The sequence below is a fragment of the Chiloscyllium punctatum genome, chromosome 28 (genome assembly GCF_047496795.1).
Source record: "Chiloscyllium punctatum isolate Juve2018m chromosome 28, sChiPun1.3, whole genome shotgun sequence".
Classification (NCBI taxonomy): Eukaryota; Metazoa; Chordata; class Chondrichthyes; order Orectolobiformes; family Hemiscylliidae; genus Chiloscyllium; species Chiloscyllium punctatum.
This window is the reverse complement of record NC_092766.1, coordinates 45,543,637-45,569,949: the sequence shown is the minus strand read 5'-3', so window position 1 is coordinate 45,569,949 and position 26,313 is coordinate 45,543,637. Positions and strand designations below refer to the sequence as shown.

General features: G+C 45.5%; 5 non-coding genes across 5 annotated transcripts; all 5 read left to right on the top strand.

The window, feature by feature from the left end:
- Positions 1-4,562: 4,562 nt before the first annotated feature.
- trnal-cag (transfer RNA leucine (anticodon CAG)) lies at positions 4,563-4,644 on the top strand. Its single transcript has one exon. It is a non-coding gene; the product is annotated as a tRNA-Leu (tRNA).
- Positions 4,645-7,890: 3,246 nt separating this feature from the next.
- trnal-cag (transfer RNA leucine (anticodon CAG)) lies at positions 7,891-7,972 on the top strand. The gene has a single exon. It is a non-coding gene; the product is annotated as a tRNA-Leu (tRNA).
- A 3,231-nt stretch (positions 7,973-11,203) lies between these two features.
- trnal-cag (transfer RNA leucine (anticodon CAG)) lies at positions 11,204-11,285 on the top strand. The gene has a single exon. It is a non-coding gene; the product is annotated as a tRNA-Leu (tRNA).
- Positions 11,286-14,516: 3,231 nt separating this feature from the next.
- Positions 14,517-14,598, top strand: trnal-cag (transfer RNA leucine (anticodon CAG)). The gene has a single exon. It is a non-coding gene; the product is annotated as a tRNA-Leu (tRNA).
- A 3,246-nt stretch (positions 14,599-17,844) lies between these two features.
- Positions 17,845-17,926, top strand: trnal-cag (transfer RNA leucine (anticodon CAG)). Its single transcript has one exon. It is a non-coding gene; the product is annotated as a tRNA-Leu (tRNA).
- Positions 17,927-26,313: the final 8,387 nt, after the last annotated feature.

Here is a 26,313-nt window from a genome sequence, read left to right as displayed (position 1 = left end):
CTGTCTGGAGGTATTTTGTATGTACACTATCCAGGTATCTGCCATGTCTCATAAATGAAGATTCAAAGAAGACCTCTCACAGTTCTGTGCCGAGTTATTCCTATCCAGCAGGGTTCAGGAATATGAGTACACAGCAGTCAGCCTTCACAGTGGAGGATACGAAGAACAGGGCAGTAATTGATAAGGAGACTGAGGAAGGTGAGGACCTAGATAATAACAATTATCGTGAAAGAGTTAGAGCTGGGCAAGTTAATGGAGCGAAAGGTACACAAGTCTCATTGCCCTGATGGAATACATCCCAGGATACCAGAGTTAGTGGGAGAAATAGGAAATGCACTTAGAATTGTAGAATCTTACAGCAGAGATTGGCCCTTTGGCCCAAACTGGCCCATGCCGACCAGAATGTCTATCCACACTAACCCCATTTCCCTGCACTTGCCCATTTGCTTCTGACCCTTTCCTATCCATGTATTTGTCCAAATGCCTTTTCCCTGTTGTGAGTGTTCCTGCCTGACCCACTTCCACTGGCAGGTCATTCCATAAACATACCACCCTCTGTCTAAAACAGTTGCCCCTCAGCTTCCCTTTTATTCTTTCTCCTCTAACCTTAAACTGATCTAATCAAGCCGTCAAATCCTTGAGTTCCTGGGAAAAGGATGAGTGCATTCACCTTATCCATGACCCTCATGGTCTTATACACTTCTAGAAAATAACCCACTCAGTTTCCTCTGCACTAAACGTAAAATCCTCACTTGTACAACTTCTCCCTATAACACAGACCCCTAAGCGCTGGCAACATCCTTTTAAATTGTTCTGCACTTTTTACTGTTTCATACAGGAAAATACATTACATTCATCATATTCTCACTATTTCCCCACGGTGCTGGAACCGACATGACAATGCAAATCGATTACAATCCATGATCGAGAATGAACTCCTTGACAACAATCCCGTTTTCATAGTGTTTCCCATGGTGCAGGTATACTAGTGTCTTTCTGGTTGTATGGTTAATTCTCACAGATACATTTGGAGCTGAAAAGAGACTGAAAAGATAGACTCAGCTTACCATTGATTTTTGTCTGGATTGATGGGCTCTCATTACCTGCTGCGAAATTGATATTGTAGACGGGCACATCCCAGCAGCTGTGCGAGTCGGAGAGGGATCATGGAACCATTTTCATGTGACTTGGCATCTGTTGTTATGCAGGAGAGCACAGTTGGAAATGCAAGAAAATGGTGCGCGCGGTCGGATGGTAGTGTGGCCGAGCGGTCTAAGGCGCTGGATCCAGGTTCCAGTCTCCAAAGGGGCGTGGGTTCTAATCCCGCCACTGCCATTTCTGCAGATCAACGCCAACGTTGCAGCTTGTTAAAATGCTGTTTCTGTCCCCACTGTATTGATGTTGAAAACAAAAGTAAAATGGCTTTGCTTCCCGGGGAATAAACTGTGGTGTGGGATAGTGCCGAATATTTCAAAGTGTCTCTGTCTGTCATGATCGTGTTCGCCTCCCGCGCAGAAAATCGCAAGCAGCTGTGCTGTTCCAGGCAAGTTGAGCTTGTACTGGAACCGAATGGAGACCGTTATTTCATCGCTGTTGTGAAACAAAGTCCTCGGGTGACTCGACTCGTCGTTATTTGGTTTTTTGGCCAATGGGAAAATCGTTCCAACGAATTTCGATGTGATATGTTGTTGAATTTCTCCCATTTCCTTCGTTTCCGTCCTGGAGACATCGGAAGGGAAAGGTAATCTAATCGAGACTGTGATTGGTGAAATTCACTTTTTATGGCCCATTCTTATTAGGTTCTTTCTTTCTCTCTTTTCAGTATTGTCTGGGAAGTGGTGGTTCCCTAAGGATGCAGTATGTTTGAAAGAGTAGCTTGGAATTGTCCTGTTGTTAGTTGTGAGATTACTTTATAAATCATGCCCTCGGACTGTCTCACATTTAGCATTCATGCATCTCTGTGTCTGAAAATGCATTAGGTATGCCAGCTTTGTTTGTGTTCCGTGTTAAATGCTTTCTGTTTTGCGATTCGCTCAATACTTTACGAGTGAACAGCGTTTCTGAGGAAACTTCCAGCTGCAAAATTCCTTAACTGAGGATCTGGGAAAATTTCACAGAGTATGGTCAGTCGGAGCAAAAGTAAGGAAGTCGTTCCTTTCTGCAGTGTTTCGCAACACTACCTTTCCCGTGAGCATCGAACACACTAAAGGATTGTGCCACAGACTGCGACGGCAAGCTCCGCTAAAAAGTAATCCTTTAAAGCAGGTGTAAGCAACACAACGTTATTTGGGGACACCGCGTGGAAACAGATACTTCGGTGTATCTCGTCCATGTTCAGCACATAGCCAAATATAAACAAGTCCGGTTCCCCAGTATTTGGCCCCAAACCCTCCAACCCATCCTATCCAGAAACTCATGCAATTTTCTGAGCCTCCTCCGCTTCCTCTGGGAGCTCATTCCATACACGCACAACCTTCTGTGTGGGAAATGTGCCTCAGGTCCTTTGTCAATTTCAGCCCACTCAGCTTAAACCTATGCTCTCGAGTTTTCAACTCACCCCAACTTGGGTAAAACACGTAAATACTCAGTTTACAACCCTTCCATTAGATCATGTCGCAGCCGTTACGCTGCAGGGAAAGTCGTCTCAGCCTATTCCTCCTCGCCCTACGGTCCAAACATTGACGACATTCTTGTCTATATTTTATCATCAATTTCACGTGTCTTTTTTTTATGTTTTGAAGATGTCAATTACTCTGGACAACAACGAGCTATTGGAAACAGAAAGGTGAAACGAAGAATGGCTTCAACTTTCAGTGCTGGATGCCCCTGAGCTGCCGGACGGGTGGCTGCGGCTTGTTTCTGTCGTGTAGTGGTCATCACGTTCGCCTCACACGCGGAAAGTCCCCTGTTCGAAACTGGGCAGAAACTGCTTTGTTCTTCAACTGCAGCCTTTTACATGGACAAGAACGGAGCTTTCTTGCTTGCTTTCCCATCTGCAAACCTGCCTTCGAAGTTGCTTGAACAAATCTGCTCGCGTAGTGAAATGTAATGCAATTCCATTTAATGACTGTGCAAAGAATTTTAAAGTTTTTATCCAAACTAGTTCTGATCATATGCAATTCTGTTTGAGAGTGTAGTTACCCCCTTCTGATTCTTCTACGAAAAGCAGTACCGCATTTGCATTCCTTGCGCAGGCGGCTCGGTTCAAAGACAGGGAAGAAGCTGATGCGCTGGTGTCACAGTGAACTTGTCTGTCTGTTAAATGTACCCCAAAGGCGTCTCTGAAAGGCCTCGTTTGGAAGCTGTCTGTCGTTATTCAACGTACGAGAATTGGCACCAGAGGTCCTGAATCATGTTTTGGAGCAGTTCGCACTTGAGTGGCTCTTTCAATCAGCAACAGCAATGAAAGAAATTACACTCTCAGAGGAACCTCTGGACCTGTGCTTTCATGGTGTCGCTAGTATTAAGGTGCGCCCCGAGACCTAAGCCACGTTGGAACTGAAACGGAGGAATCGACAGAGAGGTTACAGAATGACATCGCATCCATTTGGTTTTCTTGAAATCACTGAGGAGCAGGAAAATGTAAACGGCGAAGTCGAGTGGGGAAGTCAGGCAGTTGCAGCTCTGGAGAAACTCCTTCTTTGTGACTCACTCAGCAACCAGACACGTGAAGGTGACTCAGAGGCGTGAGAGCTCTTCACATCGAGAACAAAAAGCAATCAAGGGCAGTTAGCACCTCTTCCGGAGTGGGGGTGGGGTGAGGTAATTACCTTTTGACTTTGTTACTATGTTGAGAAACTGCCTTTTAGATTGAGGTGAACAGAAAATGCATTTCTAATAAGCACCATGGAATTGAGCAAAATTTATTGAGTCGCTTCTCGTCGATTCCCACACAGGTTTCCAACTCAGTTGCTATCCATGTGGCTGATGTCCAGGAGTGAACATCTCTGCAGCAAATTGCACGGTTAGGGTAAAAGGCAAGGAAAGTGGCATCTCGAACCGGCCCCGAGGTCAGAGCATGCTCACAATGTGATCTGTCGTTCTCGAATAGGAATGCGACCTCCGGTTTTAGGGTGGAGAACATTGTTTGGGACTCTTTTTCTGCAAAACAGACACAGTGACTGAAATTACGCTGCACGGTATGATGTGGAACACGGCTTTGTGCATTTTCTCTGTAGTCCGGTGTGCTTCATGTTCCGCGTAAACGTGAAACTTGCCCTGTTTCAAGCAATGGGTGAAATCATTTAGCAAAGCAAGAATCGAAATTGCAGTAATGTCAAGCAGCTCGTGGTTATTTGACCAAATCATAACCGAACATATATTCTCACAGATACATTTGGAGCTGAAAGGAGTCTGAGAAGATAGACTCAGCTTACCATTGATTTTTGTCTGGATTGATGGGCTCTCATTATCTGCTGCGAAATTGATATTGTAGACGGGCACATCCCAGCAGCTGTGCGAGTCGGAGAGGGATCATGGAACCATTTTCATGTGACTTGGCATCTGTTGTTATGCAGGAGAGCACAGTTGGAAACGCAAGAAAATGGTGCGCGCGGCCGGCTGGTAGTGTGGCCGAGCGGTCTAAGGCGCTGGATCCAGGTTCCAGTCTCGAAAGGGGCGTGGGTTCGAATCCCACCACTGCCATTTCTGCAGATCAACTCCAACGCTGCAGCTTTTTTGTTAAAATGCTGTTTCTGTCCCCACTGTATTGATGTTGAAAACAAAAGTAAAATGGCTTTGCTTCCCGGGGAATTAACTGTGGTGTGGGATAGTGCCGAATATTTCAAAGTGTCTCTGTCTGTCATGATCGTGTTCGCCTCCCGCGCAGAAATTCGCAAGCAGCTGTGCTGTTCCAGGCAAGTTGAGCTTGTACTGGAACCGAATGGAGACCGGTATTTCATCGCTGTTGTGAAACAAAGTCCTGGGGTGACTCGACTCGTCGTTATTTGGTTTTTCGGCCAATGGGAAAATCGTTCCAACGAATTTCGATGTGATATGTTGTTGAATTTCTCCCATTTCCTTCGTTTCCGTCCTGGAGACATCGGAAGGGAAAGGTAATCTAATCGAGACTGTGATTGGTGAAATTCACTTTTTATGGCCCATTCTTATTAGGTTCTTTCTTTCTCTCTTTTCAGTATTGTCTGGGAAGTGGTGGTTCCCTAAGGCTGCAGTATGTGTGAAAGAGTAGTTTGGAATTGTCCTGTTGTTAGTTGTGAGATTACTTTATAAATCATGCCCTCGGACTGTCTCACATTTAGCATTCATGCATCTCTGTGTCTGAAAATGCATTAGGTATGCCAGCTTTGTTTGTGTTCCGTGTTAAATGCTTTCTGTTTTGCGATTCGCTCAATACTTTTCGAGTGAACAGCGTTTCTGAGGAAACTTCCAGCTGCAAAATTCCTTAACTGAGGATCTGGGAAAATTTCACAGAGTATGGTCAGTCGGAGCAAAAGTAAGGAAGTCGTTCCTTTCTGCAGTGTTTCGCAACACTACCTTTCCCGTGAGCATCGAACACACTAAAGGATTGTGCCACAGACTGCGACGGCAAGCTCCGCTAAAAAGTAATCCTTTAAAGCAGGTGTAAGCAACACAACGTTATTTGGGGACACCGCGTGGAAACAGATACTTCGGTGTATCTCGTCCATGTTCAGCACATAGCCAAATATAAACAAGTCCGGTTCCCCAGTATTTGGCCCCAAACCCTCCAACCCATCCTATCCAGAAACTCATGCAATTTTCTGAGCCTCCTCCGCTTCCTCTGGGAGCTCATTCCATACACGCACAACCTTCTGTGTGGGAAATGTGCCTCAGGTCCTTTGTCAATTTCAGCCCACTCAGCTTAAACCTATGCTCTCGAGTTTTCAACTCACCCCAACTTGGGTAAAACACGTAAATACTCAGTTTACAACCCTTCCATTAGATCATGTCGCAGCCGTTACGCTGCAGGGAAAGTCGTCTCAGCCTATTCCTCCTCGCCCTACGGTCCAAACATTGACGACATTCTTGTCTATATTTTATCATCAATTTCACGTGTCTTTTTTTTATGTTTTGAAGATGTCAATTACTCTGGACAACAACGAGCTATTGGAAACAGAAAGGTGAAACGAAGAATGGCTTCAACTTTCAGTGCTGGATGCCCCTGAGCTGCCGGACGGGTGGCTGCGGCTTGTTTCTGTCGTGTAGTGGTCATCACGTTCGCCTCACACGCGGAAAGTCCCCTGTTCGAAACTGGGCAGAAACTGCTTTGTTCTTCAACTGCAGCCTTTTACATGGACAAGAACGGAGCTTTCTTGCTTGCTTTCCCATCTGCAAACCTGCCTTCGAAGTTGCTTGAACAAATCTGCTCGCGTAGTGAAATGTAATGCAATTCCATTTAATGACTGTGCAAAGAATTTTAAAGTTTTTATCCAAACTAGTTCTGATCATATGCAATTCTGTTTGAGAGTGTAGTTACCCCCTTCTGATTCTTCTACGAAAAGCAGTACCGCATTTGCATTCCTTGCGCAGGCGGCTCGGTTCAAAGACAGGGAAGAAGCTGATGCGCTGGTGTCACAGTGCACCACGGATTCCTCAACTAGTCTGTCTGTTAAATGTACCCCAAAGGCGTCTCTGAAAGGCCTCGTTTGGAAGCTGTCTGTCGTTATTCAACGTACGAGAATTGGCACCAGAGGTCCTGAATCATGTTTTGGAGCAGTTCGCACTTGAGTGGCTCTTTCAATCAGCAACAGCAATGAAAGAAATTACACTCTCAGAGGAACCTCTGGACCTGTGCTTTCATGGTGTCGCTAGTATTAAGGTGCGCCCCGAGACCTAAGCCACGTTGGAACTGAAACGGAGGAATCGACAGAGAGGTTACAGAATGACATCGCATCCATTTGGTTTTCTTGAAATCACTGAGGAGCAGGAAAATGTAAACGGCGAAGTCGAGTGGGGAAGTCAGGCAGTTGCAGCTCTGGAGAAACTCCTTCTTTGTGACTCACTCAGCAACCAGACACGTGAAGGTGACTCAGAGGCGTGAGAGCTCTTCACATCGAGAACAAAAAGCAATCAAGGGCAGTTAGCACCTCTTCCGGAGTGGGGGTGGGGTGAGGTAATTACCTTTTGACTTTGTTACTATGTTGAGAAACTGCCTTTTAGATTGAGGTGAACAGAAAATGCATTTCTAATAAGCACCATGGAATTGAGCAAAATTTATTGAGTCGCTTCTCGTCGATTCCCACACAGGTTTCCAACTCAGTTGCTATCCATGTGGCTGATGTCCAGGAGTGAACATCTCTGCAGCAAATTGCACGGTTAGGGTAAAAGGCAAGGAAAGTGGCATCTCGAACCGGCCCCGAGGTCAGAGCATGCTCACAATGTGATCTGTCGTTCTCGAATAGGAATGCGACCTCCGGTTTTAGGGTGGAGAACATTGTTTGGGACTCTTTTTCTGCAAAACAGACACAGTGACTGAAATTACGCTGCACGGTATGATGTGGAACACGGCTTTGTGCATTTTCTCTGTAGTCCGGTGTGCTTCATGTTCCGCGTAAACGTGAAACTTGCCCTGTTTCAAGCAATGGGTGAAATCATTTAGCAAAGCAAGAATCGAAATTGCAGTAATGTCAAGCAGCTCGTGGTTATTTGACCAAATCATAACCGAACATATATTCTCACAGATACATTTGGAGCTGAAAGGAGTCTGAGAAGATAGACTCAGCTTACCATTGATTTTTGTCTGGATTGATGGGCTCTCATTATCTGCTGCGAAATTGATATTGTAGACGGGCACATCCCAGCAGCTGTGCGAGTCGGAGAGGGATCATGGAACCATTTTCATGTGACTTGGCATCTGTTGTTATGCAGGAGAGCACAGTTGGAAACGCAAGAAAATGGTGCGCGCGGCCGGCTGGTAGTGTGGCCGAGCGGTCTAAGGCGCTGGATCCAGGTTCCAGTCTCGAAAGGGGCGTGGGTTCGAATCCCACCACTGCCATTTCTGCAGATCAACTCCAACGCTGCAGCTTTTTTGTTAAAATGCTGTTTCTGTCCCCACTGTATTGATGTTGAAAACAAAAGTAAAATGGCTTTGCTTCCCGGGGAATTAACTGTGGTGTGGGATAGTGCCGAATATTTCAAAGTGTCTCTGTCTGTCATGATCGTGTTCGCCTCCCGCGCAGAAATTCGCAAGCAGCTGTGCTGTTCCAGGCAAGTTGAGCTTGTACTGGAACCGAATGGAGACCGGTATTTCATCGCTGTTGTGAAACAAAGTCCTGGGGTGACTCGACTCGTCGTTATTTGGTTTTTCGGCCAATGGGAAAATCGTTCCAACGAATTTCGATGTGATATGTTGTTGAATTTCTCCCATTTCCTTCGTTTCCGTCCTGGAGACATCGGAAGGGAAAGGTAATCTAATCGAGACTGTGATTGGTGAAATTCACTTTTTATGGCCCATTCTTATTAGGTTCTTTCTTTCTCTCTTTTCAGTATTGTCTGGGAAGTGGTGGTTCCCTAAGGCTGCAGTATGTGTGAAAGAGTAGTTTGGAATTGTCCTGTTGTTAGTTGTGAGATTACTTTATAAATCATGCCCTCGGACTGTCTCACATTTAGCATTCATGCATCTCTGTGTCTGAAAATGCATTAGGTATGCCAGCTTTGTTTGTGTTCCGTGTTAAATGCTTTCTGTTTTGCGATTCGCTCAATACTTTACGAGTGAACAGCGTTTCTGAGGAAACTTCCAGCTGCAAAATTCCTTAACTGAGGATCTGGGAAAATTTCACAGAGTATGGTCAGTCGGAGCAAAAGTAAGGAAGTCGTTCCTTTCTGCAGTGTTTCGCAACACTACCTTTCCCGTGAGCATCGAACACACTAAAGGATTGTGCCACAGACTGCGACGGCAAGCTCCGCTAAAAAGTAATCCTTTAAAGCAGGTGTAAGCAACACAACGTTATTTGGGGACACCGCGTGGAAACAGATACTTCGGTGTATCTCGTCCATGTTCAGCACATAGCCAAATATAAACAAGTCCGGTTCCCCAGTATTTGGCCCCAAACCCTCCAACCCATCCTATCCAGAAACTCATGCAATTTTCTGAGCCTCCTCCGCTTCCTCTGGGAGCTCATTCCATACACGCACAACCTTCTGTGTGGGAAATGTGCCTCAGGTCCTTTGTCAATTTCAGCCCACTCAGCTTAAACCTATGCTCTCGAGTTTTCAACTCACCCCAACTTGGGTAAAACACGTAAATACTCAGTTTACAACCCTTCCATTAGATCATGTCGCAGCCGTTACGCTGCAGGGAAAGTCGTCTCAGCCTATTCCTCCTCGCCCTACGGTCCAAACATTGACGACATTCTTGTCTATATTTTATCATCAATTTCACGTGTCTTTTTTTTATGTTTTGAAGATGTCAATTACTCTGGACAACAACGAGCTATTGGAAACAGAAAGGTGAAACGAAGAATGGCTTCAACTTTCAGTGCTGGATGCCCCTGAGCTGCCGGACGGGTGGCTGCGGCTTGTTTCTGTCGTGTAGTGGTCATCACGTTCGCCTCACACGCGGAAAGTCCCCTGTTCGAAACTGGGCAGAAACTGCTTTGTTCTTCAACTGCAGCCTTTTACATGGACAAGAACGGAGCTTTCTTGCTTGCTTTCCCATCTGCAAACCTGCCTTCGAAGTTGCTTGAACAAATCTGCTCGCGTAGTGAAATGTAATGCAATTCCATTTAATGACTGTGCAAAGAATTTTAAAGTTTTTATCCAAACTAGTTCTGATCATATGCAATTCTGTTTGAGAGTGTAGTTACCCCCTTCTGATTCTTCTACGAAAAGCAGTACCGCATTTGCATTCCTTGCGCAGGCGGCTCGGTTCAAAGACAGGGAAGAAGCTGATGCGCTGGTGTCACAGTGAACTTGTCTGTCTGTTAAATGTACCCCAAAGGCGTCTCTGAAAGGCCTCGTTTGGAAGCTGTCTGTCGTTATTCAACGTACGAGAATTGGCACCAGAGGTCCTGAATCATGTTTTGGAGCAGTTCGCACTTGAGTGGCTCTTTCAATCAGCAACAGCAATGAAAGAAATTACACTCTCAGAGGAACCTCTGGACCTGTGCTTTCATGGTGTCGCTAGTATTAAGGTGCGCCCCGAGACCTAAGCCACGTTGGAACTGAAACGGAGGAATCGACAGAGAGGTTACAGAATGACATCGCATCCATTTGGTTTTCTTGAAATCACTGAGGAGCAGGAAAATGTAAACGGCGAAGTCGAGTGGGGAAGTCAGGCAGTTGCAGCTCTGGAGAAACTCCTTCTTTGTGACTCACTCAGCAACCAGACACGTGAAGGTGACTCAGAGGCGTGAGAGCTCTTCACATCGAGAACAAAAAGCAATCAAGGGCAGTTAGCACCTCTTCCGGAGTGGGGGTGGGGTGAGGTAATTACCTTTTGACTTTGTTACTATGTTGAGAAACTGCCTTTTAGATTGAGGTGAACAGAAAATGCATTTCTAATAAGCACCATGGAATTGAGCAAAATTTATTGAGTCGCTTCTCGTCGATTCCCACACAGGTTTCCAACTCAGTTGCTATCCATGTGGCTGATGTCCAGGAGTGAACATCTCTGCAGCAAATTGCACGGTTAGGGTAAAAGGCAAGGAAAGTGGCATCTCGAACCGGCCCCGAGGTCAGAGCATGCTCACAATGTGATCTGTCGTTCTCGAATAGGAATGCGACCTCCGGTTTTAGGGTGGAGAACATTGTTTGGGACTCTTTTTCTGCAAAACAGACACAGTGACTGAAATTACGCTGCACGGTATGATGTGGAACACGGCTTTGTGCATTTTCTCTGTAGTCCGGTGTGCTTCATGTTCCGCGTAAACGTGAAACTTGCCCTGTTTCAAGCAATGGGTGAAATCATTTAGCAAAGCAAGAATCGAAATTGCAGTAATGTCAAGCAGCTCGTGGTTATTTGACCAAATCATAACCGAACATATATTCTCACAGATACATTTGGAGCTGAAAGGAGTCTGAGAAGATAGACTCAGCTTACCATTGATTTTTGTCTGGATTGATGGGCTCTCATTATCTGCTGCGAAATTGATATTGTAGACGGGCACATCCCAGCAGCTGTGCGAGTCGGAGAGGGATCATGGAACCATTTTCATGTGACTTGGCATCTGTTGTTATGCAGGAGAGCACAGTTGGAAACGCAAGAAAATGGTGCGCGCGGCCGGCTGGTAGTGTGGCCGAGCGGTCTAAGGCGCTGGATCCAGGTTCCAGTCTCGAAAGGGGCGTGGGTTCGAATCCCACCACTGCCATTTCTGCAGATCAACTCCAACGCTGCAGCTTTTTTGTTAAAATGCTGTTTCTGTCCCCACTGTATTGATGTTGAAAACAAAAGTAAAATGGCTTTGCTTCCCGGGGAATTAACTGTGGTGTGGGATAGTGCCGAATATTTCAAAGTGTCTCTGTCTGTCATGATCGTGTTCGCCTCCCGCGCAGAAATTCGCAAGCAGCTGTGCTGTTCCAGGCAAGTTGAGCTTGTACTGGAACCGAATGGAGACCGGTATTTCATCGCTGTTGTGAAACAAAGTCCTGGGGTGACTCGACTCGTCGTTATTTGGTTTTTCGGCCAATGGGAAAATCGTTCCAACGAATTTCGATGTGATATGTTGTTGAATTTCTCCCATTTCCTTCGTTTCCGTCCTGGAGACATCGGAAGGGAAAGGTAATCTAATCGAGACTGTGATTGGTGAAATTCACTTTTTATGGCCCATTCTTATTAGGTTCTTTCTTTCTCTCTTTTCAGTATTGTCTGGGAAGTGGTGGTTCCCTAAGGCTGCAGTATGTGTGAAAGAGTAGTTTGGAATTGTCCTGTTGTTAGTTGTGAGATTACTTTATAAATCATGCCCTCGGACTGTCTCACATTTAGCATTCATGCATCTCTGTGTCTGAAAATGCATTAGGTATGCCAGCTTTGTTTGTGTTCCGTGTTAAATGCTTTCTGTTTTGCGATTCGCTCAATACTTTACGAGTGAACAGCGTTTCTGAGGAAACTTCCAGCTGCAAAATTCCTTAACTGAGGATCTGGGAAAATTTCACAGAGTATGGTCAGTCGGAGCAAAAGTAAGGAAGTCGTTCCTTTCTGCAGTGTTTCGCAACACTACCTTTCCCGTGAGCATCGAACACACTAAAGGATTGTGCCACAGACTGCGACGGCAAGCTCCGCTAAAAAGTAATCCTTTAAAGCAGGTGTAAGCAACACAACGTTATTTGGGGACACCGCGTGGAAACAGATACTTCGGTGTATCTCGTCCATGTTCAGCACATAGCCAAATATAAACAAGTCCGGTTCCCCAGTATTTGGCCCCAAACCCTCCAACCCATCCTATCCAGAAACTCATGCAATTTTCTGAGCCTCCTCCGCTTCCTCTGGGAGCTCATTCCATACACGCACAACCTTCTGTGTGGGAAATGTGCCTCAGGTCCTTTGTCAATTTCAGCCCACTCAGCTTAAACCTATGCTCTCGAGTTTTCAACTCACCCCAACTTGGGTAAAACACGTAAATACTCAGTTTACAACCCTTCCATTAGATCATGTCGCAGCCGTTACGCTGCAGGGAAAGTCGTCTCAGCCTATTCCTCCTCGCCCTACGGTCCAAACATTGACGACATTCTTGTCTATATTTTATCATCAATTTCACGTGTCTTTTTTTTATGTTTTGAAGATGTCAATTACTCTGGACAACAACGAGCTATTGGAAACAGAAAGGTGAAACGAAGAATGGCTTCAACTTTCAGTGCTGGATGCCCCTGAGCTGCCGGACGGGTGGCTGCGGCTTGTTTCTGTCGTGTAGTGGTCATCACGTTCGCCTCACACGCGGAAAGTCCCCTGTTCGAAACTGGGCAGAAACTGCTTTGTTCTTCAACTGCAGCCTTTTACATGGACAAGAACGGAGCTTTCTTGCTTGCTTTCCCATCTGCAAACCTGCCTTCGAAGTTGCTTGAACAAATCTGCTCGCATAGTGAAATGTAATGCAATTCCATTTAATGACTGTGCAAAGAATTTTAAAGTTTTTATCCAAACTAGTTCTGATCATATGCAATTCTGTTTGAGAGTGTAGTTACCCCCTTCTGATTCTTCTACGAAAAGCAGTACCGCATTTGCATTCCTTGCGCAGGCGGCTCGGTTCAAAGACAGGGAAGAAGCTGATGCGCTGGTGTCACAGTGAACTTGTCTGTCTGTTAAATGTACCCCAAAGGCGTCTCTGAAAGGCCTCGTTTGGAAGCTGTCTGTCGTTATTCAACGTACGAGAATTGGCACCAGAGGTCCTGAATCATGTTTTGGAGCAGTTCGCACTTGAGTGGCTCTTTCAATCAGCAACAGCAATGAAAGAAATTACACTCTCAGAGGAACCTCTGGACCTGTGCTTTCATGGTGTCGCTAGTATTAAGGTGCGCCCCGAGACCTAAGACACGTTGGAACTGAAACGGAGGAATCGACAGAGAGGTTACAGAATGACATCGCATCCATTTGGTTTTCTTGAAATCACTGAGGAGCAGGAAAATGTAAACGGCGAAGTCGAGTGGGGAAGTCAGGCAGTTGCAGCTCTGGAGAAACTCCTTCTTTGTGACTCACTCAGCAACCAGACACGTGAAGGTGACTCAGAGGCGTGAGAGCTCTTCACATCGAGAACAAAAAGCAATCAAGGGCAGTTAGCACCTCTTCCGGAATGGGGGTGGGGTGAGGTAATTACCTTTTGACTTTGTTACTATGTTGAGAAACTGCCTTTTAGATTGAGGTGAACAGAAAATGCATTTCTAATAAGCACCATGGAATTGAGCAAAATTTATTGAGTCGCTTCTCGTCGATTCCCACACAGGTTTCCAACTCAGTTGGTATCCATGTGGCTGATGTCCAGGAGTGAACATCTCTGCAGCAAATTGCACGGTTAGCGTAAAAGGCAAGGAAAGTGGCATCTCGAACTGGCTCCGAGGTCAGAGCATGCTCACAATGTGATCTGTCGTTCTCGAATAGGAATGCGACCTCCGGTTTTAGGGTGGAGAACATTGTTTGGGACTCTTTTTCTGCAAAACAGACACAGTGACTGATATTACGCTGCACGGTATGATGTGGAACACGGCTTTGTGCATTTTCTCTGTAGTCCGGTGTGCTTCATGTTCCGTGTAAACGTGAAACTTGCCCTGTTTCAAGCAATGGGTGAAATCATTTAGCAAAGCAAGAATCGAAATTGCAGTAATGTCAAGCAGCTCGTGGTTATTTGACCAAATCATAACCGAACATATATTCTCACAGATACATTTGGAGCTGAAAGGAGTCTGAGAAGATAGACTCAGCTTACCATTGATTTTTGTCTGGATTGATGGGCTCTCATTATCTGCTGCGAAATTGATATTGTAGACGGGCACATCCCAGCAGCTGTGCGAGTCGGAGAGGGATCATGGAACCATTTTCATGTGACTTGGCATCTGTTGTTATGCAGGAGAGCACAGTTGGAAACGCAAGAAAATGGTGCGCGCGGCCGGCTGGTAGTGTGGCCGAGCGGTCTAAGGCGCTGGATCCAGGTTCCAGTCTCGAAAGGGGCGTGGGTTCGAATCCCACCACTGCCATTTCTGCAGATCAACTCCAACGCTGCAGCTTTTTTGTTAAAATGCTGTTTCTGTCCCCACTGTATTGATGTTGAAAACAAAAGTAAAATGGCTTTGCTTCCCGGGGAATTAACTGTGGTGTGGGATAGTGCCGAATATTTCAAAGTGTCTCTGTCTGTCATGATCGTGTTCGCCTCCCGCGCAGAAAATCGCAAGCAGCTGTGCTGTTCCAGGCAAGTTGAGCTTGTACTGGAACCGAATGGAGACCGGTATTTCATCGCTGTTGTGAAACAAAGTCCTGGGGTGACTCGACTCGTCGTTATTTGGTTTTTCGGCCAATGGGAAAATCGTTCCAACGAATTTCGATGTGATATGTTGTTGAATTTCTCCCATTTCCTTCGTTTCCGTCCTGGAGACATCGGAAGGGAAAGGTAATCTAATCGAGACTGTGATTGGTGAAATTCACTTTTTATGGCCCATTCTTATTAGGTTCTTTCTTTCTCTCTTTTCAGTATTGTCTGGGAAGTGGTGGTTCCCTAAGGCTGCAGTATGTGTGAAAGAGTAGTTTGGAATTGTCCTGTTGTTAGTTGTGAGATTACTTTATAAATCATGCCCTCGGACTGTCTCACATTTAGCATTCATGCATCTCTGTCTGAAAATGCATTAGGTATGCCAGCTTTGTTTGTGTTCCGTGTTAAATGCTTTCTGTTTTGCGATTCGCTCAATACTTTACGAGTTAACAGCGTTTCTGAGGAAACTTCCAGCTGCAAAAGTCCTTAACTGAGGATCTGGGAAAATTTCACAGAGTATGGTCAGTCGGAGCAAAAGTAAGGAAGGCGTTCCTTTCTGCAGTGTTTCGCAATACTACCTTTCCCGTGAGCATCGAACACAGTAAAGGATTGTGCCACAGACTGCGACGGCAAGCTCCGCTAAAAAGTAATCCTTTAAAGCAGGTGTAAGCAACACAACGTTTTTGGGGGACACCGCGTGGAAACAGATACTTCGGTGTATCTCGTCCATGCTCAGCACATAGCCAAATATAAACAAGTCCGGTTCCCCAGTATTTGGCCCCAAACCCTCTCAACCCATCCTATCCAGAAACTCATGCAATATTCTGAGCCTCCTCCGCTTCCTCTGGGAGCTCATTCCATACACGCACAACCTTCTGTGTGGGAAATGTGCCTCAGGTCCTTTGTCAATTTCAGCCCACTCACCTTAAACCTATGCTCTCGAGTTTTCAACTCACCCCAACTTGGGTAAAACACGTAAATACTCAGTTTCCAACCCTTCCATTAGATCATGTCGCAGTCGTTACGCTGCAGGGAAAGTCGTCCCAGCCTAGTCCACCTCGCCCTACGGTCCAAACATTGACCACATCCTTGTCTATATTTTATCATCAATTTCACGTGTCTTTTTTTTATGTTTTGAAGATGTCAATTACGCTGGACAACAACGAGCTATTGGAAACAGAAAGGTGAAACGAAGAATGGCTTCAGCTTTCAGTGCTGGATGCCCCTGAGCTGCCGGACGGGCGGCTGCGGCTTGTTTCTGTAGCGTAGTGGTCATCACGTTCGCCTCACACGCGAAAGGTCCCCAGTTGGAAACTGGGCAGAAACTGCTTTGTTCTTCATCGGCAGCCTTTTACATGGACAAGAACGGTGCTTTCTTGCTTGCTTTCCCATCTGCAAACCTGCCTTCGAAGTTGCTTGAACAAATCTGCTCGCGTAGTGAAATGTAATGCAATTCCATTTAATGACTGTGCAAAGAATTGTAAAGTTTTTTATCCAAACTGGTTCTGATCATATGCAATTCTGTTTGAGAGTGTAGTTACCCCCTTCTGATCCTTCCACGAAAAGCAGTACCGCATTTGCATTCCTTGCGCAGGCGGCTCGGTTCAAAGACAGGGAAGAAGCTGATGCGCTGGTGTCACAGTGCACCACGGATTCCTGAACTTGTCTGTCTGTTAAATGTATCCCAAAGGCGTCTCTGAAAGGCCTCGTTTGGAAGCTGTCTGTCGTTATTCAACGTACGAGAATTGGCACCAGAGGTCCTGAATCATGTTTTGGAGCAGTTCGCACTTGAGTGGCTCTTTCAATCAGCAACAGCAATGAAAGAAATTACACTCTCAGAGGAACCTCTGGACCTGTGCTTTCATGGTGTCGCTAGTATTAAGGTGCGCCCCGAGACCTAAGACACGTTGGAACTGAAACGGAGGAATCGACAGAGAGGTTACAGAATGACATCGCATCCATTTGGTTTTCTTGAAATCACTGAGGAGCAGGAAAATGTAAACGGCGAAGTCGAGTGGGGAAGTCAGGCAGTTGCAGCTCTGGAGAAACTCCTTCTTTGTGACTCACTCAGCAACCAGACACGTGAAGGTGACTCAGAGGCGTGAGAGCTCTTCACATCGAGAACAAAAAGCAATCAAGGGCAGTTAGCACCTCTTCCGGAATGGGGGTGGGGTGAGGTAATTACCTTTTGACTTTGTTACTATGTTGAGAAACTGCCTTTTAGATTGAGGTGAACAGAAAATGCATTTCTAATAAGCACCATGGAATTGAGCAAAATTTATTGAGTCGCTTCTCGTCGATTCCCACACAGGTTTCCAACTCAGTTGGTATCCATGTGGCTGATGTCCAGGAGTGAACATCTCTGCAGCAAATTGCACGGTTAGCGTAAAAGGCAAGGAAAGTGGCATCTCGAACTGGCTCCGAGGTCAGAGCATGCTCACAATGTGATCTGTCGTTCTCGAATAGGAATGCGACCTCCGGTTTTAGGGTGGAGAACATTGTTTGGGACTCTTTTTCTGCAAAACAGACACAGTGACTGATATTACGCTGCACGGTATGATGTGGAACACGGCTTTGTGCATTTTCTCTGTAGTCCGGTGTGCTTCATGTTCCGTGTAAACGTGAAACTTGCCCTGTTTCAAGCAATGGGTGAAATCATTTAGCAAAGCAAGAATCGAAATTGCAGTAATGTCAAGCAGCTCGTGGTTATTTGACCAAATCATAACCGAACATATATTCTCACAGATACATTTGGAGCTGAAAGGAGTCTGAGAAGATAGACTCAGCTTACCATTGATTTTTGTCTGGATTGATGGGCTCTCATTACCTGTTTCGAAATTGATATCGTAGACGGGCACATCCCAGCAGCTGTGCGAGTCGGAGAGGGATCAAGGAACCCTTTTCATGTGACTTGGCATCTGTTGTTATGCTGGAGAGCACAGTTGGAAATGCAAGAAAATGGTGCGCGCGGCCGGCTGGTAGTGTGGCCGAGTGGTCTAAGGCGCTGGATCCAGGTTCCAGTCTCGAAAGGGGCGTGGGTTCGAATCCCACCACTGCCATTTCTGCAGATCAACTCCAACGCTGCAGCTTTTTTGTTAAAATGCTGTTTCTGTCCCCTCTGTATTGATGTTGAAAACAAAAGAAATATGGCTTTGCTTCCCGGGGAATTAACTGTGGTGTGGGATAGTGCCGAATATTTCAAAGTGTCTCTGTCTGTCATGATCGTGTTCGCCTCACCGCGCAGAGAATCGCAAGCAGCTGTGCTGTTCCAGGCAAGTTGAGCTTGGACTGGAACCGAATGGAGACTGTTACTTCATCGCTGTTGTGAAACAAAGTCCTGGGGTGACTCGATTCGTCGCTATTTGTTTTTTTGGCCAATGGGAAAATCATTCCAACGAATTTCGATGTGATATGTTGTTGAATTTCTCCCATTTCCTTCGTTTTCGTCCTGGAGACATCGGAAGGGAAAGGTAATCTAATCGAGACTGTGATTTGTGAAATTCACTTTTTATGGCCCATTCTTATTAGGTTCTTTCTTTCTCTGGGAAGTGGTGGTTCCCTAAGGCTGCAGTATGTGTGAAAGAGTAGTTTGGAATTGTCCTGTTGTTAGTTGTGAGATTACTTTATAAATCATGCCCTCGGACTGTCTCACATTTTGCATTCATGCATCTCTGTGTCTGAAAATGCATTAGGTATGCCAGCTTTGTTTGTGTTCCGTGTTAAATGCTTTCTGTTTTGCGATTCGCTCAATACTTTACGAGTTAACAGGGTTTCTGAGGAAACTTACAGCTGCAAAAGTCCTTAACTGAGGATCTGGGAAAATTTCACAGAGTATGGTCAGTCGGAGCAAAAGTAAGGAAGTCGTTCCATCCTCACCGACTTATAACTCTTATAGTTCCTCACACTATCTCACCTCTTCCATTCCCATCTGTCCTAGAGATCTCTAAAATTTCTTTATTCTTGTTTAAACTTCTGATCACCTAAAATCTCTCACTTTTTAAATTTGTAAGCCCTTCAGTTTCTGTAACTCTCCATATAACTGTATTCAATGACAGCACTGGTTCCCTTCCTTAAATCTCTATAATTACAATTGTTGCGTGTGCTAAATTGGCACTTTTCATCATCCTTATCCATCTCGGGACTTCCAGCCCCTACAATCCCCACTCTTTAGAATGCTCCCATTGTCTGCACCTCCTCATGTCCTGAGGGTCATTGAACACCACCAGTGCTCCAAACGTTTATATTCCCTCCAGTTACTGCAAGTCTTCTAACTCTTTCACAACCAACAGTCTCCAGTAGCATACACTTGTTGACGGTCAATTTGCATTTGTTGAAGTCTAACATCTGTGTACGCAGCTCAGAAAAAGCCCTTTAGACTCTACAAATCTCCGTCATGAACAAGCCACTATCTCTCTATTTCCTTTGCCTTCTTCAATGTCTGGAACTCTCACTGTTTATTCCAGTAACCTGCTTTAGTTGCTGCAGGTCTGCCTAGCTCCCAGATGAACTGTTCCATCCGATATAGCTCGCTCAATCACTGCAATACCCTCTGCTTTGTCTAATCCTCCTCTTTTCCACCATCTTCCAGGCACAACGACGATCCTGTAAGAGAACAGTATGGAATGAGATGTTATAAATCTCAGCTGAGGTTTGAGGCCTACCATTACCTGGGAGTCACAAGGGGAGACAACCTGAGAGAGAGCAGCACAGAACCGACGAATATAAATCAGCAGTGAGGATCGAGGCCGATTGAGATTTGAAGTTGGAGAAACAGCAGGGCAGGAAGCTGGAAACCAACACCGAGTCACAGAGGGAGTGACCATGTGAGGGAACAACTTGGGGCAGGAGCTTGATGCTAACTCACACCTGGGAGTTACAGAGGCAGCAAAGTGGGAGGATATAAATCAGCAATGAGGATCGAGTCCTAGTCGTATCTGTGAGTCACAGAGACGGTGATCCTGTGAGGGATCAGAGTGGAGTGGGAGCTGGAGGATTACACGTCCCTGGGATTCACAGAGAGAGTGACCCTGTGAGGGAGCAGAGTGGAGTGGGAGCTGGAGCATTACACGTCCCTGGCAGTCACAGAGACGGTGACCCTGTGAGGGAGCAGAGTGGAGTGGGAGCTGGAGGATGACACGTCCCTGGCAGTCACAGAGACGGTGACCCTGTGAGGGAGCATAGTGGAGTGGGAGCTGGAGGATTACACGTCCCTGGCAGTCACGGAAATAACTTTCTGCTGCTGGAATCTGCATGCATTGAGTTTGAAAGAAGTGCAAGCGCCATCACAGAAAAAGCTGTAAGTTCATTATCTGATTAATACACCGTTATTGGCGACTTTCAGTTAATTGCTATAAGTTAGCAAATTTATTTTTTGAACTTCTGAAATCAGGGTTGAACACAGAAATAAGAGGGAGAAGTGAAATTCTCAGCCAATATAATAAATAAACCTGAGTAGACCACATTGGAATAAGGGACTTAACCATATTGTTATTTCCCTGATTTAATTTCATTCTTAATAATTAATTAAGTTACTCCAGATGTTGCATTTTACGACATTGCAAGACATGTTTGTCAGATGGAAAATGTGTTCTGTTACATTGGGAAGTCATAGCCCCTGCTTGTTCCCTAGATGGACACTGGGTCATGGAGCTCAGACAGGGACTGGAGACTCTATGGGACAAATGAGATGCTGAGAATTAGGATGGATAGCACACACAGAGAGCAGATCACCCTGCATACATAACGGCCTGGAAGAAGGGAGGGTCTGTGGGTCAAGACAATCGAAGGGAAACATTCAGGGAATGGAAGAATATCCTGATATCTCCCTCCCAATAAAGTGTCCCAGTTTGGGAGCTGATGAAGGTGTAGGCTGCTCAAGGGAGGGCAGTCAGAGCCATATCTGTGGTACCACAAGCAGCCTGACTGTACAGGTGGGGAGGGAGAAGGAAGGAGGAGCAATAGGCACAGGGGAGTCAGGAAAGTGAAGAAGGTGTCAGTGTTTCTGTAATTCCAGGAGAGTGGGGTTAAGAATGTCACGGTGGCTGCAGGACATACGTCTGCGGGACAGTGAGCAGTCAAATGTCATGTTCATGTTGGTAGGAATGACCTGGGTAGGAAGGGTGAAGTGGTCTGGGCATCAGAATTTAGGGAGCTCCGTGGATGGTTAGCAAGCCGGTCCGCAAATGTAACAATCGCTGGAATACTCCCAGTTCCGTGTCCAACTGAGAACAGGACTCGGAGTTTTAGGTCGATGAGAGTGTGACTGAAATGGTTATGCTGCAGGACGGGCTTCAGATTCCTAAGACATTGGGACAGCAACTGTACAAACTGGATGGGCTAACGTGACAGAGCTGGGACTGAATTTCTTACGGGGTGTTTGGGACGGATTGAAAATAACTTGGCGTGTGCTTAGGATCCAAAAAGGAATAGTAGAGGAGACTACCAGAATTCTCAAAATAATGGGAGATACAGTTGGTACTAATTTACAACAACAAGTTTATCAGTGGAAGATGGAGTGAGAAAGAAAGCCTTAATCTGAGGTACTCTGCAGAGACATGAATATTCGGAGTTTGGAGAATTCCAGATGCAGATTGGTGTGTGGGAATCTGATAGACTGATCACCGAGAGTTGGCTCAAGGAATGGCAGGACTGGGTGTTAAATATTGCTGAGTATAAAGGATTCTAAAATGATAGAAGGGAAGGAAAGCGATGAAGGTAGAAGCATTGGTTTAGATTAGAGTTAGTTAAGGCATCCAAGAGAAAGAGGATCCGTCCAAGGACAGAATGAATTTGGCTGGAGCTACAGAACAACAAGTGTACACTTACACTGTGAGGTACAGTCTGTCGACCAGCAACGAAAGAAATGTTGGAGAGAATAAATATGCAGGATCTTATGAGAGCGATGATAATAATACAGATCGGTTATACTGAGAAACTTAATGTTTCCAGATACTGGTGGTGAAGGTTCACGAGGGTCAAGTGTTCCTGGATTACATGGAGGAGAGCTCACTGAAGGAGGATGTATCCAGCCCAAGAGAGCATGTACTGTTGGACTTGGTCCTTGGGAAAGAGGTGGGGCAAGTGGATCCAGTGTCAGTAGGGCAACGTTTTGGGGTGCAGTGATCATTTTATTGTAAAGTTCTGGATGATGGTAGAGAATGATATGCAATAATTGAGAGTGAGAAACATTAGTTGACTGAGAGCAGCCTTCAATGGAGCAAGAATGAAACTGGGAAATTTTCAACAAGGCCAGAGAAATGGTTGCTTTAAATAGTGCGAACCAGGTCAGATGTAGCTGTCATTATGGAGATGTGGCTGCAGTGTGACCATTTATACAGAAAGGATAAATAGGCCAACACAGTGAAGTAGCATTGTGGATAAAGGATGGGATCAGTATTATTGTGATGGTAATCAATTCACACACGACTCCTCCCTGCCCTCACCCCTCATCCCTGCGTATTAATCCAATCAGATACTGGTAAACTTTGAAAACTTCAGAAAATAGCACAGTATAGAAGTGATGACTCTGTCCACTGTCTGCATTGGACGAGATGTAACGTTGTTTTGAAAGCCCTATTTCTGTCTCCCAGGACACTGTAGGACGTCAGGTGCAGATCCCGGTACCTCTTTCAAATGGTTTGAGAGTTTCTGCATCTACTCCGATTCTATGTGTGACTCCCAGATCCTGACCATACTCTGGGTGAAATAACAACTTTCCTCATCACTTGTCTAATATTTCAACCAATTACATTAAATATTTGCCACTGGTAACTGAGCTCTCCAAAGGAACAAGGTATTCTCTCACTTTCTACCCATGTCCCTGACAATATGTGCACCCCAATCAAATCGCCTCGCACAATCCTCCATTCCAATCTTTCCTCATAACTGCACTTCCACAGTCACAGGGTAACGGATCTCCTCTGTACACTCCAGTCCAATTCCATCCTTCCATGTGATGAGGTGAGCAGAACTGCACACAGTCCTCAAGCTGTAACTGAACCCATTATGTATACAGTTCCAGCATAAGTTTCCTGTTCTGAAATTCTGCACTTTGGCTGACAGAGGAAATGATGCCATTTGCTCCATTAACAAGATTATTGGTGTTTCCAGCTACCATCATTTATCTGCCCACACTGACCATGCTCTCTATTTTGTATTCCTCTCTTTTATTGATGTCCCCAAATGCCTTGCCTTGCACTTCTCTGGGTTTTTTTGCTTCATTCACCTGGACCCCATAGTTTCTGGTTTTAAACAGTCTGCCATGGGATCTTTCGTTAAATCCAAGTAAGTCACATGCAGTTACAAGTTACTGCCTCAAACCGACACAGTCGGATTAATTACACACGCTCTTCCTTGAACAAATCCAGACCGCCTGCCCTGGAGTCCCTGGGACTTCCTCAGTGACCGTTTATCCACTGTCTCAGAATTCCAGCCGTGACCTATTCAGTCAGTCCCTTGCTCCACATTAAAAAAAGTTGCGGTATAAGCCATTCTCCTGTCCTCCGGCATCATCCCTGCATCCAGTGAGGATGTATAATGTAGGTAACTATAAGGCAGGAGATTTTTCCACGGCTCCTTTTAATATTCTGGAACATCGTATTACCCCTATTTTAAGTATTTGAATCTCCTGCATAATTCTCCGCTCCAAGTTTGTTGCTGCCAATATTTTATCCCTATTTTGATTCAGACAGACAGAGGCCTAACCCATCTTATGATTTGGTCAAGTCTCATTTTATTCGGGTTTCATGGAGGGTTTCGCTCCACAAGGTGAATTGCATTTTCTCATGATACCATCCCCAATCTGCCTCATTAACTATCTCCCTGCCCGTGAAGTCTTCCTCTCATCTGATACTAACGCGATGATTTTCCCCTTTGTCATGAGAACTGCCCACTGCCTGGATATCCCAGAATGCATCGGACTCCCTGTTTCCGAGAGCCATCTTTAAAAAGTCATTATACTCTTGGATTGTGAATCTGAAACTGGCCTGGACATGGCAGAGGGGGTAAAACTGGGGCTCCCCATTGTGGACAAGCCCCTGGTCCTGGGGTATGACATGGTGCATGAGAGGGACATTATCTTCCTCCAGGGCTGGCAGGGGAAGCTATGACACCAGACCCTTCCAGCTTGGTCTGAGGCTGACCCCTGGGTCAGTGAGGTGCCAGCCTTCTGGGTGAATGCCTAGCAGTGTAGGAAGGATGTCAATGATCTTCTCCCCTCTACCAGGGTATGTGGCACCATCTGCACTTTATGACCTCACCCTCACTCTCTCTGTTACTGCACCCACCTCCCACCAAGGCTCATGTTCTCCCACTCTCAGTGAATGCAGCATCTTCTCTCAGTCTCTCTCTGATCTCTTCTCTGCCCCTCTGCCCAACTCTGCCTGGTGTCTGTGCTGCCCACTCCCTCACTCAGAACACCTCGACAGCACTAACAGCTGTACCAACCTCTTCAATTTCCCTAAGCTTTCTTTCTAATTCTCACATTCCGGAAGGAACCATCCCATACTTGGGCACAAAGAGTGAAGAGGGATATGGGATCGCCAGCATCTGCAGACCTCACTGTCCCCTCTTTATCAGATGAGCCAATGGAGTGAAGAATAGCAGATAGAGTTTAATGTAGATCAATGTGAGGTGCTTCATTTTGGAAAAGCAAATCTTCGCAGGACTTATACACTTAATGGTTTAGTTCTAGGGAGTGTTGCTGAACAAAGTGACCTGGAGTGCATGTTCATAGTTCCTTGAAAATAGAGTGGCAGGTAGGTAGGATAGTGAAGAATATATTTGGTATGCTTTCCTTTATTGGTCAGAGTATCGAGTATAAGAGTTGGGAGGTCATCTTGTGGTTGTACAGGACATTGGTTAGGCCACTTTTGGAATATTGCGTGCGATTCTAGTTTCATTCCTATCGGAAGAAATTTGTGAAACTTCAAAGGGTTCAGAAATTATTTACAATAATGTTGCCCGGATTGGACGATTTGAGCGACAGGAAGAGGCTAATCAACTGGGCTGTTTTCCCTGGAGTGTCAGAGGCTGAGGGGTGACCATATAGAGGTTTATAAAGTCAGCAGGGGCATGGATAAGAAAAACAGACAAGGTCATTTCCCTGAGGTGGGAGAGTCCAGAACTAGAGGGCATAGGTCCAGGGCGGAGAGGTGAAAGATTTGAAAGGGACCTAAGGGGCAACGTTTTCACACAGAGGTTGCTGTATGTACGAAATCAACTGCCAGAGGAAATGGTGGAACCTGGTACAATTACAGCATTTAAAAGGCATCTGGATGGGTACATGAATAGGAAGGGTTTAGTGGGATATGTGCTGATAAATGGAACCAGATTGGTTATGATATCTTGTCGGCGTGGCCGAATTGGACGAAGGGGTCTGTTTGAGCTGAAAAATGTGTTGCTGGAAAAGCTCAGCAAGTCAGGCAGCATCCAAGGAGCAGGAGAATCGATGTTTTGGGCATAAGCCCTTCTTCAGGAGGTCTGTTTCTTTGTTGTACATCTCTACTGCTCTAATTGATTCCCACTGTCCATTTACAGCCATACATTTCAGTCTGTGTCCCCTGTTTAGCTTGGTCAGTTCTCCTCTCAAATTCATGTAATTGGCTTTGTTTCTGATGCTCGGGTGTGCCTTATGGTCACTTGAAAACCTGATAATCTCTTTGAATTCCACTATATTGCAATCTCTTGGAGGATCTGTGTGACATCACTCCTTCACTCATCTTCATCACCAAATGGTCGATCTGAAATAGTGACATCCAGAGCCACTTGCACAATATGTTATTCAAAGAAACATTGACAAACACATTCAAAGAGGAGCTCGGATAATATCACTCTTGCCAGGGTGACTGTGCCAGATCATGCAAAGATTGAAGTCTCCCAAAATTATCATAATGCCTTTGTACAAATTCCATTGAATTTCTGTTTAATGCAGGGATGAACAATGAAATGCTGCTGGCAGCCTAAAGAAAAGGTTCATCTGCTTGTGTTTGTGACACATGGGACCCAGGATTCACATTTAGGCTGATTCAGCCACATCATGTGAGGCCACATGCTTTCTCTGTAATGCCTTTGTTATTGATTACTGTCAGGGTTACCCATCCGGCAGTCCTATTCTGCCTGAGATCCCACAAGGTTGTGTACCGTTGAATATTTACGTTCCACCTTTTGTTCACCCTGTAACCACATTTCTCTGCTGACTAAATCGCATTTAAATCTGTGTCATAAGTCTATTACCTTTTTGCAGATATTTTGGCAATTCCAAACGAAACAACATTATAACTTATTCTTTCCCAGAATGTCCTGTCACAGCCCAATTCACTGATGTACAGTTTTAGTTAAACTCTGTCCCTTCCTGTTCCTTCCTGCTTGTCTTCAGCCACATTCCCATGCAGTTCCGATGAGTTACCATTTCTCTTTGCATTTGGAAAGCTCCTTTCACCTGAACCCT